The sequence below is a fragment of the Eurosta solidaginis genome, chromosome X (assembly GCF_040869045.1).
Source record: "Eurosta solidaginis isolate ZX-2024a chromosome X, ASM4086904v1, whole genome shotgun sequence".
NCBI lineage: Eukaryota > Metazoa > Arthropoda > Insecta > Diptera > Tephritidae > Eurosta > Eurosta solidaginis.
Window position 1 is genome coordinate 26,634,903 of NC_090324.1, and position 12,155 is coordinate 26,647,057.

A 12,155-nucleotide genomic window follows, 5' to 3' on the forward strand; every position below is an offset into this window, starting at 1 on the left:
ATTTGGTATAAAACAAATTCCAGTACAATACAAAGTCGCAAAAACGGAGTTTGATTTCTTAGTTAAGACAGGCATTTTTCGGCCTTCAAATTTTTTAGTAGCATCACCACTTGACCTTGTACCTAAAAAAGAGTTGAATGATTGGCGTCCATGTGGTGATTTTAGAATATTGAATATTATCACTGTTCCCGATCTTTATCCCTTACCTCACATTCAGGATTTTAATATGAATCTTCATAATAAAAATATATTTTCAAAATTAGATATAGTTGGAGCATATCACCTAATTCCTATGGCTGAAGAAGATATTTATAAAACTGCTATTACAACTCCTTTCGGTATGTTTGAATTCATGAGAATGCCTTTCGGTCTCAGAAATTCTGCACAAACCTTTCAAAGATTCATAAACGAGGTAGTAGGTGACTTAGATTTTGTATACGCTTACATCGACGACTTACTTATTGCAAGTAAAGACGAAGAACAACATTTAAAAGATCTACGTATCCTTTTTCAACGCCTTAAAGGGTACGGTTTAAACATTAATCCAAGTAAAGTACTTTTGGTGTACCAAGTATTGAGTTTACAGGACATAACATTTCGGGAACAGGTATTCGACCTTCTAATGAAAAAGTATCAGCTATTCGCAATTTCGAACGTCCAAAATCAGCTAAGCAGGCACAGAAATTTATTGGTATGGTAAATTATTTTCATAGATACATTCCAAAACTAGCAGAATTTACAAACAAAATTTATGATCTAATTAACAAATTAATAAGAAACGTGACAAAACTTTGGTATGGGACGAGAATTTGAATGAAGCTTTTGAATGCATTATAGATAAAAAAGTGCGGCCACCGTGGTGTGATGGTAGCGTGCTCCGCCTATCACACCGTATGCCCTGGGTTCAACTCCCGGGCAAAGCAACATCAAAATTTTAGAAATAAGATTTTTCAATTAGAAGAAAATTTTTCTAAGCGGGGTCGCCCCTCGGCAGTGTCTGGCAAGCACTCCGATTGTATTTCTGCCATGAAAAGCTCTCAGTGAAAACTCATCTGCCTTGCAGATGCCGTTCGGAGTCGGCATAAAAACATGTAGGTCCCGTCCGGCCAATTTGTAGGGAAAAATCAAGAGGAGCACGACGCAAATTGGAAGAGAAGCTCGGCCTTAGATATCTTCGGAGGTTATCGCGCCTTACATTTATTTATTTTTTTTTTTTTTATTTATAGATAAATTTGCACCTACGTTATTGTTAAATCATTTTAACAAAGATGCTAAATTATCTTTAACAGCAGATGCATCTAACACAGCGATTGGGGGCGTTATACAACAAAATTACAATAGTAAATTGAGCCCATTGCATTCTTTTCTAAAAAACTTTCTCCAACTGAAATTAAATATAGTCCTTTTGATAGGGAGTTATTGGCGATTTACTTAAATATAAAACATTTTAGATATCTTTTGGAAGGACGACAATTTACAGTTTATACGGACCATAAACCTTTGACTATTGCTTTAAATTCAAAAATTAAACGAAGTCCTAGACAAACGAGACACTTGGAATTTATAGCACAATTTCTGATGACATACAATACATTAAAGGAGAATCCAATGTTGTAGCAGATACGCTATCTAGAGCTTTTGAGGTTAATGCAATATATAATACAGAACTGAATTTAAAATTTTACAAACTGAACAACAAAAAGATGATAACTTAAATCAACTTGTATCTGATTCTCAATATCTAAATTTAAAACTAATTAGTATTCTTATTTTAAATTTTAATATTTGGTGTGAAATTTCAAGAGAAACTCCTAGGCCACTTGTACCGAGTAATTTGCGAAAAACAGTATTTGATCTTTTACATAGAATAGCACATCCAGGTACAAGAGCTCCACGATGGCTCAACGGATATTAATATTTGGTCAAAAGAGTGTCTTAATTGTCAAAAGTCTAAAGTATATCGTCATACAAAATCCCCTGTTGTCAAAATTCCAAATCCCAAGAATAGATTTGAACACATCTATTTAGATATAGTTGGACCATTACCTATTTCAAAAGGACATCGCTATATTTTAACGATTATTGAAAGATTTACCCGTTGGCCTGAGGCATATAAAAGATATTTCAGCAACTAAAATTGCAAATAAGTTTTTTAGAGAATATATTTCTCGTTCTGGAGTTCCGTTAAAGATAACAACTGATCAAGGTAGCCAATTTACATCGAAATTGTTTTCAGAGTTAACTAAATTACTTGGTAGTCACCAAATTAAAACATCCGCATATCATGGTTGAAAGGTTTCATAGAAAATTAAAGACTACTATAATAGCTAGAGAGGACACAAATAATTGGTATGACGAGTTACCCGTTATATTACTTGGTTTCCGATCTATTTACAAAAAGGGTATTTCAGCTATACCAGCGGAAATGGTTTTCGGTCAGAATTTACGTTTGCCAGGGGAACTTGTTGTGCCATCAGCTTAAAATTTCTCATCAACTGAAATTTTAAGTAATTTACGTGAACATTTTCGAAATGTTAGATCAAATTTAAGTCATCATAAAGATTCTGATACTGGAATTTACGTTTCAAATGATCTTCAATCTTTAAATTTGCATTTGTTCGAGTCATTAATAAATATTCATTACAACAACCATTGGGAGGACCTTACAAAATTGTGGAAAAAGACCAAACATGTTTTAAACTTGAAATAGATAATAATGTTAAAACTGTTCCTTTTGATAGAATAAAACCTGCAATAATTGAAACAACAGACACAAACAACACCAAGAACTTACATAAAAAGAGAGTTACGTTCAATTTGTTTAATGTTAAATTTTCTTGAAGGGGGAGTAATGTAGGTTTCTTATTATTTTTATTTAGCTTTGTATTTTAATTACTTTAAACTTTGTAATTTTAAAGTGTTTTATCAATATCTTAATTTTCAATATTGATTATTCAATTTTCAAAAATTTTAATGATGGTGAAAAATTTAAAAAGATATTGACGAATACTTTTAGGCGTATTCTTTAAATGAATAAAGGTTTCTTTATATATAAAATCAAAAGAGGTTTCAATCTCCACAGTGACGAAGTTAATATACCATTTCATATTCATGAAACGTATACAAAGAAAAGCGAGGTATTTTTCGTTATAATATGGATTGATTTATTTGACAAAAAATTTAGTTTCAAGGTTCGATTCGAGCTCGAGGCCAAAACAATATTTTTTTTTGTCTAATGATAATTATTGTTATTTTTAAATTTTTCTATAATTGAAAATTAGTATTTTTTTTTGGAATAGTAAGTAGAAATTTGTTCAGACAACCTGCCAGAGCTGCGTAGATAGATCCATTTCGAAGAGTGATAAGTCTTCATCATCAGTACGCTTTAGGCACGCTGCGCTAACCATTTGGCTATACAGCGGTGGTTTGTTTGACTGAGAAATTGCTACTTTTATTCCTTCTTACCAACTATATTTATTCAGTGTTGCTCAAGGCCGGAAAAATAATTTTTTTTCTAATTATAATTATTGTTGGTTGGCAGGTTGTCTGAAACAATTTTCTACTTACTATTCCAAAAACAAAATACAATTTTTCAATTATAGAAAAATTAAAAAATAACAATAATTGTCATTAGGAAAAGAAAATTATTGTTTGGCCTTGAGCTCGAATCGAACCTTGAATCATTTATCAAAAGGCAGATAAAAACAAAAAAATTGCAAAAAAATTTTAGTTAAAATAAGAAGTTTTACCTGAGTGACGTGATAGAGATCCTCGGGACGGTTGCGGTTCCCTCAATTATCGCTGGAAAAGTATACGGTTACCCAGTTGAGGACAACCGTTGAACCGAGAAAAAGTCTCCTTCTTTAAGGGGAATCATACTCATACATTCACTCCGACTTGCATGTACATGTGTACCGATATCCTAAAACACACATATCTGCGGGTATGCAATATACATACATGTCGGCGGAATGGTGGTAGTAAATGGCCTAAACGGTTGCCCGTTAGGGTGGCCTCGGGCCTAAACATTGACTAAAAATGATTATGATCGAATAATGGAATGAGATGCGCCCTTATCTACAATTAGTAAACGTTCCTTTCCATCCAATTGTCCTCCGACATTAAGATTACTCTACTTTCTTCCAATGTACGAGATAGATATTATGCGACATTCAATTGCGGGAGCCAGCTGTCGACTGGCTTTAGTTTAATGATTGAGTTTTCTTAGATAGCTCTGTTTTCGTTTCAGCAATTGTTGGCTTTGGGTTTGCGTATGTAGCTCGCTTTGTTTCCACGTCCAGTATTCCGTTTATGAATCTTTGATTTTTTACCCTGTATTCGGTGTATTCCACGGGTGCGTCCGCATTTGCAAGACTTCAATGTCCGACGCAACCTCCTGCAATGTTTCATTCGCTTTTTGGTAGCGGTTATGCAGATCCATTTGGTATATCTGTTTCATATGCTCGCTTCCGTAACGTCTCCTGACAGCGACCATCAATGCTTCATAACTGTTCCGTTCTCCTTCTGGAATGGTCTGTAGGATTTCGTCTGCTTGCCCCTTCACTGCTACGAATAGCCCAACAACTTTTTCTTTTGCATTCCAGTTGTTAACTGCTGCGGTCTTCTCAGCTGTAGCTTAAAGACCTGGAAATTAACAGAACCGTCAAAGGATGGTGTTTTACCTTTGAATTATTCGCTGAAACTGGTGGGTGATTTCTATTCAACTCATGTATATGACCTCTCTATCTCGGCATCAATTTGATCCTCGAGTTGTAAAATTGTTGTATCATGTGCCTCCAGCTTCGATGATACCCTTGTTTTCTGTTCTTCTAACTGCGAAGACATTTGTGCCACCTGCAATGATAAGCTCTCCTCTTGTGCTTCCATCTTGGGTGTTATGCGTGTTTCCAGCGATTGCAGTTCAGATGCCATATATGTCTTGTGTTACTTTCGCAAACTTTTTATAAATAATATTGTCACGATATTAGCATCACTAAGCTATACCATCACTAAGGCGATGCTAAGGCCATGCTAAGCGATATTTACGTCAATAATCAAATCATGTATACACATATATAAGGCAGCCGAGAGATGTCACACACAGATGCATTTACTTATACGCCTATGTGTGCGCGAGAGACTGTAAACTACAAACATTCACATCAATAATTCAATCATTATGCATCTACATAAACCAGTGTGTTCCATTTCATAGGCACGCGTGCCAAATTTTTCTCTTCTGCTTTCACACGTATAGTACGATAACTGCGCTGCTTTCACACACATATTACCAATCAGTATGAAGCAGTGTTGCCAATACTTACTGTCTTGCTGTGATTGCGGAAGGGTTTTTCTCCTCATTCAATGCGCAACTTTCGAGCAGACAAGTCGTGGTAAGTCGCATTAAAAATGTTTAGTATGAACTGGGAGGTAGATTTTTTAGTTGTTGATAATAGAAAGAGAGGAGCAAAATGCATGGTGTGCCATAAAGAAATTGCGGGTGCACCAAAATTTTTTGTCAAACGCCATTATCATACATGCCATGCTAATGAATTTTATGAGCTCAGTAGTAAGGAGAGGGAAAATTTTGTTCTAAGGCTCAAGAGCAAGTTGAACCTAATTGGTGCCAATAATGAAGGGAACAGCAGTAAGGAAATTAAGGCAGCATCTTATATGGTCGCTATAACTTTAGCAAAAAAAATGCCGCTCATATTCAGACGGAATATTTTTTAAAGACCTCTGTAAAGATATTTTTCAATTATTTGGCAAAGAAGGAGAAGAGTTTTGAAAATTATTTGATAAGATTTCACTTTCGAAGCAAAGTGTGATTCGCAGAACGGAAAAAGTAAGTAGGTATATTTATTCCAGTGTTATGAAGAAATTGAAGGATAGCTTATATTTTTCTATATGTCTGGACGAAACTACCGACATTTCAAGTACAAGCCAACTTGCAATTTATGTGAAGACAGTAAATAAAAATTTTGAAATTCATGAGGATTTTCTATGTCTCGTTTCAATGCACAGCCACGTGAATGGTAAAACCTTATGGGAAGCAGTAAATACCCAAGTATTCAATAACGTGGATAAAAATAAATTGAGTGCAGTATGCACTGACGGTGCTAAGGTTATGACCGGGAGGGATAAAGGGTTTGTTGGGTTTTTACGAAAAAATAATGTTAATGTTCCTGCGTTCCATTGCGTAATACATCAACACGCTTTATTTTCGAAGCATCTTAATATGATGAATGCAATGGACTTTGCAATAAAAGTAATTAATAGAATAAAGGAAGGACACAACGCATTGACGAACAGAAAATTTAAAGAATTTTTAGCAGAGGTTGAAGCAGATTACGGAGATCTGCTTTTGTTTACTAACGTTCGCTGGCTAAGTCGCGGGCGAAGTTTGCAACGACTTTTTGATTTACGGGAAGAAGTTATTCAATTTTTGCAACAAAGCCTAGCAGAAAACTGCGCAGAAATGATTTCACGCTTGAAAAACTACGAATTCATATATGACTTAGCTTTTCTTAGTGATATATCACTCATGTTGAATGAATTTAATCTCATTTTACAAGGTAAAAACAAACATATTTTTGATCTGGTTTCTGCAACAAATCAATTGCGTCATATGCTCAGACTGTTAAAAGTTGAAATTCTTAACAAAAGTTTTACATTTTTACCAAGGACATCAAAAGTATTTGCGGAACTTCCAATTCAAAATAAATTAACAGAGTTTGTAGAAATTATTGATACCTTGATTAAAAAATTTTCTGAAAAATTTATTGATTTCCATATTATCAATAATGCAATAGATCTTCACGACAATCCATTAACATGCAATATTGAAAATTACAGTCAAGAAATTCAACAAGAGCTAAAAATTATGCAAGCCGATCCACTTAGAAGATATCTTAAGAATTAATAGATACGAAAATGTTATAAATATTGAAGAACTTGCAATGAATTAAAAAATATTTAAATAAGAATTAATTTTTTATTTTCCTTAATTGCAAAAAATTAATTTTACGAATTTAGTTCCTAAAAGTAAACAAAAAAATATTGAGGAAAAATTCACATTTAATTTTTTTTTAATCTCTAAAAGTGATTTTTTTTAGTTTTTATATTTGAAACTGTCTTTAAACTTCGGTAAATATTTATTTCTTTATTATTAACTTGTTGTTGTTTTTTTGTTGATTCTCAAAGCTAAAAATAACAAAAAAAATTTTCGGTAACATCAATTTGGCTTTTCATACATAGAGTAAGTTCGGGTAATAAGGAATACATACTTTTTCACCAATAACTTCACTTTCACTTTTTTGCACCCGCCATTTCCAAGACTTTTTACAATGGGCGCATTCCAAATCGCAACTGTTGGACCCGTTCTACAAACAGTTTAGCTATACGTCAAATTCCAACATATAAAAATGTCTTTTCAAAATTAAAATATTAGGTAAATATCAATTAATTAAAGTACTTAAAATGGGTAAGTGGCTATTAATCAATACAATTTCACCATTACTACTAATATTTAAAAGTCCATTTTTCCTTCCACAATTAAACCATGAATTTTTTCGATTTCAATACGTTGGCAACATTGATTTTTTAGACGCGTGAGCGACTTGTTCTCTTCAGTCTCTCATTGTCCAGCAGAACCGCAATATGTGATTGTATATGTTTTGGCCGTAGCTGACATAAACGAATAAATAATTGCGTCTACACATATGTACCATGTACGTATACGAGCAGCGGAGAGTCAATGCGCAAACACATGCATATATCTGAGATACTCCTATAAGTATGCAATGAGAAAAACTATAAAATTGTGCAGTTTTATTTATAGCTGAGAAGTTTGAGAGCTCATGGACAATGCTAGTAGATTCTAGAAGATGCGAACGAGGAAACCAGAGAGTATAAAAGGCCGCAGATGTAGAGGCGCTAAAATTCAGTTTGATTTGAGTTGTCAAGCAGTTACGAGCAATAGCAGTATTATTTTGAAAGTCAGTTTCATTTAAGCTATCAGTTTGGTTATTAAGCTATTCGTTGCACATTTTGAGTGTTATTGTGAAGTATTTTAATAAAGGCCATTTTTCCATTATTCAATATTGGAGTTATTTATTCAACAGTTTAGCGATACGAACCTAGCAAAAGGGCAAATAAGAGGATTTGCAAGTAAATTCGTTACAATATCTTATAACTTTAAACGAGCAATTCTTGTTTGTTTGTATAGCTGAACGATCTCGGAAACGGCTCAACCGACTTAAATTAAATTTGGCACAGGGATAATGTATCACCTTCTAAGACTTTCTACCTAGGTTTTGCCACTCAGAATGTTTCACAAGGTTTGCCACCTATTCGAAATTAAAAAAATTGCATGATATATGCCGATATGGGTATCAAACGAAAGGTATTTCACTCCGCATTACAATGGGGACATTTTTGAGAAGGGTTGCCATTTAGGGTTGCCACCTATTCGAAATTAAAAAAATTGCATAAGATATGCCGATATGGGTTTCAAACAAGAGGTACTTCACTCCGCATTACAATAGGGTAATTTTTGAGTAGGTTGCCATTTAGGGTTGTCACCTATTCGAAATTAAAAAAAAATTGCATGAGATATACCGATATGGGTATCAAAAGAAAGGTATTTCACTCCGCATTACAATAGGAATATCTTTGAGTAGGGTTGCCATTTAGGGTTACCACCTATTAAAAAAAAAAATGCATGTGATATGCGAAATGTATTTCACTCCGCATTACAATAGGGACATTTTTGAGTAGGGTTGCCATTTAGGGTTGCCACTTATTCAAAATTAAAAAAAATTGCAAGAGATATGCCGATATGGAAATCAAACGAAAGGTATTTCACTCCGCATTACAAAAGGGATATTTTTGAGTAGGGTTGTCATTTAGGGTTACCACCTATTCGAAATTAAAAAAAATTGTATGAGAAATGCCGATATGAGTATCAAACGAAAGGTATTTCACTCCGCATTGCAATAGGCACATTTTTGAGTAGGTTTGCCATTTAGGGTTGGGGTAGTTAGACGAAATAGTACTCTACTTACTCATATTCTATTTAAGCTTTAAAGGAGAACATTAAAGTTAAAAATCTTCGTAAACCAATCTTACACATGATTCGACTTTATTTTCTTAATTTCACACACGCTAATAAAATTGAAAGGCAATATAAATGCACCGTGGCAAATTCAAGCAAAATATATTTAAATGTATATTTTTGGCAAATATGAAATGAATAATTGCAATTTCTCACAGATTACTATTAGAAAGATTTCTCACTATAGCAAGAAGATATCTCTCCGTGGTAATTTGCTCCCGTTGAACACTGGAGGCATATGATAAATTTGAAAACGACATCTAAGCATTTAACTACTTAACAACAAATGGCGCTTAGGGAAGTAAGTTGACATTTAATTAAACTAATTGGTAGTTTTAATAACTGATAGTTTTCATTCGTGAAATTTACAAGTTTTTGGAATATAATAAAATTGTGAGACTTTCATAGTGTATAACTAAAAAATGTTTGAAATTAATAATTCGGCGCATGAAGATACTCGACCTAAATAACTTAGTTCGCGATTTCACTAATTGTCATAATAATCCCTTATGCTATAGGCTGGAATTAGCCATTTAAAATTTTTCATTCCAGTTCATTTTGCGGTTATTGTTTGATATGTTTTTGAAACCTATTTTTAAGGAAATAAAATATTGGTAAGTAAAAATATATAATACATGTACATATAAAAAAATAAGTTTGATTAATGATGACATGTACAACAAAGTATGTTATGCGGCATACCCGAAGATTGCCAAGCAAAGCTCGGTCGCCCAGGTACTGAGGATTATTCGTCCATGTAGCTCTTCGTTGGCATACATTTTTCTCGTTGTTGAAGGTTTGACTTCAGAAGCTTATATTTTGTAACGAATTTTGAAAAATTCCGACTATTTTGCACTATCTGCTGTCGTTCGGATAGCTGAAATGTCGAATAAATAACTCAAATATTCAGTACCGCAATATATCCTTTATTTACAACCCTACTGTAGTAGTAGCACTTCACAATGCTCGCTTACTTTACTAAAAGCGTGTTAAAATCAAACTGATTGATTATTCCTCAGTTTCCGCTGCTTTTATACTATTTGTTGCTTAGTTCGCATATCTCCCTAAAGGTCTAGACCCCTCACGAACAACCTTATCGAAAAGCTCCTTATTTATTTCTCCTCTTTGTATGTGTAATTTACTTTTGTCTTCTAATTATATGCGTGTGTATGTGTGAGTAATAACTTCTCGTCTTAGGTGATGGCTACCTGTATGTATATGAAATAGTCTCTTCCGAATTAATTGCTTTATCATATCTGGCTTTCATCTTGTCACTGGTTTGTTTTCTAACAAGATCGCGTATATCCCTCATCTCTTCCTCTAAGACACCAGTTGATTTCCTGGCATTTCTTTACACATCACAAATTATACCAAACTTAAAATCATCTGGAAGTCGAAGGCCATTTCCGAAAATTACCTATGCGAGAAATTGGCCTGTTGGCTCAAGCACTGCCGATAGGTAAGCCAAGAAGAATAAGAATAATTGAGTATCACCCTCTTTATGAAACTTGTCCTCTACTTTCCTTAAGTGCTCCTCCAAGTTTCTATTAAATCGTTCCACCATACCATTGGCCTGACGATGCATTTGCTGAAATAATCCATAACAAACAGTACGTATTTTTTTCCGCGGTTGATAGTAGGAAATGGACATGCGACATCCATGGCGATCATTTCAAATGGTGTACCTGCAATGTTGCTTCATCTGGCCATGACTTCGGGGTTTGGGCCCTTTTGTTTTGCTGCAAACCTCGAAACCAACGCAGTAGAATCTCTGCTTAATTTTCTCGAGCGTCTTCGTGATAGCAAGGTAACCTCCACTTGGACCGTTATGTAGCTCACTTAGAACGTCAGGGATCCTCTTCCTTGGAACAACTTTGAGTTTTCCCTTATATTGACCCTTCTCACTCTACCATATTCGATGCAGACAACCGGATATCAATTGTAAACTATTCCACTGTTCCCAATATGACTTCGCAATGGGACTCTCTGCTGACATCTCCTCTCTATTTATTCTTTCGTTACGTTCGAGCCCTTGCATAACATGAGAGAGATCTGTATCTTCCAGCTGTGACTTCTTTAGTTGTTCCATGTCCCATTCATCCATACATGTTATCGTAATAAGCCGGACATCTATGATGTCTTCCTTAGCCTCAGCTTTCGAACAGTGTTTGCATTACAAATTACCTACATTGTCTTCTTGACATTGCATCGACCTTTTCGATACTTAATGGAAGTACCTTTTCGATGCTTAATGGAAAAGTCATAGATTTGTTGTCACTCGATCCACCGTGCCAACAGACCTTCTGGATTACGGAACGGCAGAAGTCATTTCAACGCTGCGTCATCTGGCGTCTCTGGTTTTCCAAATGATCGGCTGTAGTAGGCAACTACCTTTTCCTGCACATCGACCAGTTGGGACAAAACCCCTCCTATAGCATATCCACTCGCATCTGTATCTTGAATAAAAGTTGCTCCTGGAACCCGAGATGCCAACATTGGGGCAGTGCACAAACGCTCTTTCAAAGTTTGGAAAGCCACTTCTTGCTCCTTCTTCCATTCAAAAGCTTTATTTTTCCTTGTGAGCCCGTGGAGGCTATGGGCTACGCTGGCACACATATCCGGTAATATGTTCAGAGCCCAAGGAAATTTCTTAGTTCATGCAGGTTCTGTGGTTTTGGCCAATCATTTACAGCTTCTATCTTTTCGTTCGCAGTGGAGATACCCTCGGTCGTTACTTTATGGTACAAATAACTTACTACTTTTAAACACTTTTTGCGACTCAGTTTCAGACCAGCACCAGCTATTTTTTGAAAAATTTCAAGTTTCAAGTTCTTTCTCAATGACGATTGTGTCGTCTAAGTGCACCAAGCATGTTTTGCAATGTAGCCCTTTCAGTACCTGATCCATAAGTCTTTCAAAAGTACTAGTCCATTACGTGGTCGAAAGGGCATTACTGTAAACTCCCAAAGACCATCCCTGACACTGAAGGCTGGTTTGTCCTTGCCTTCCTCCCTGACCTTTTCTTGCCAGTATCCACTTT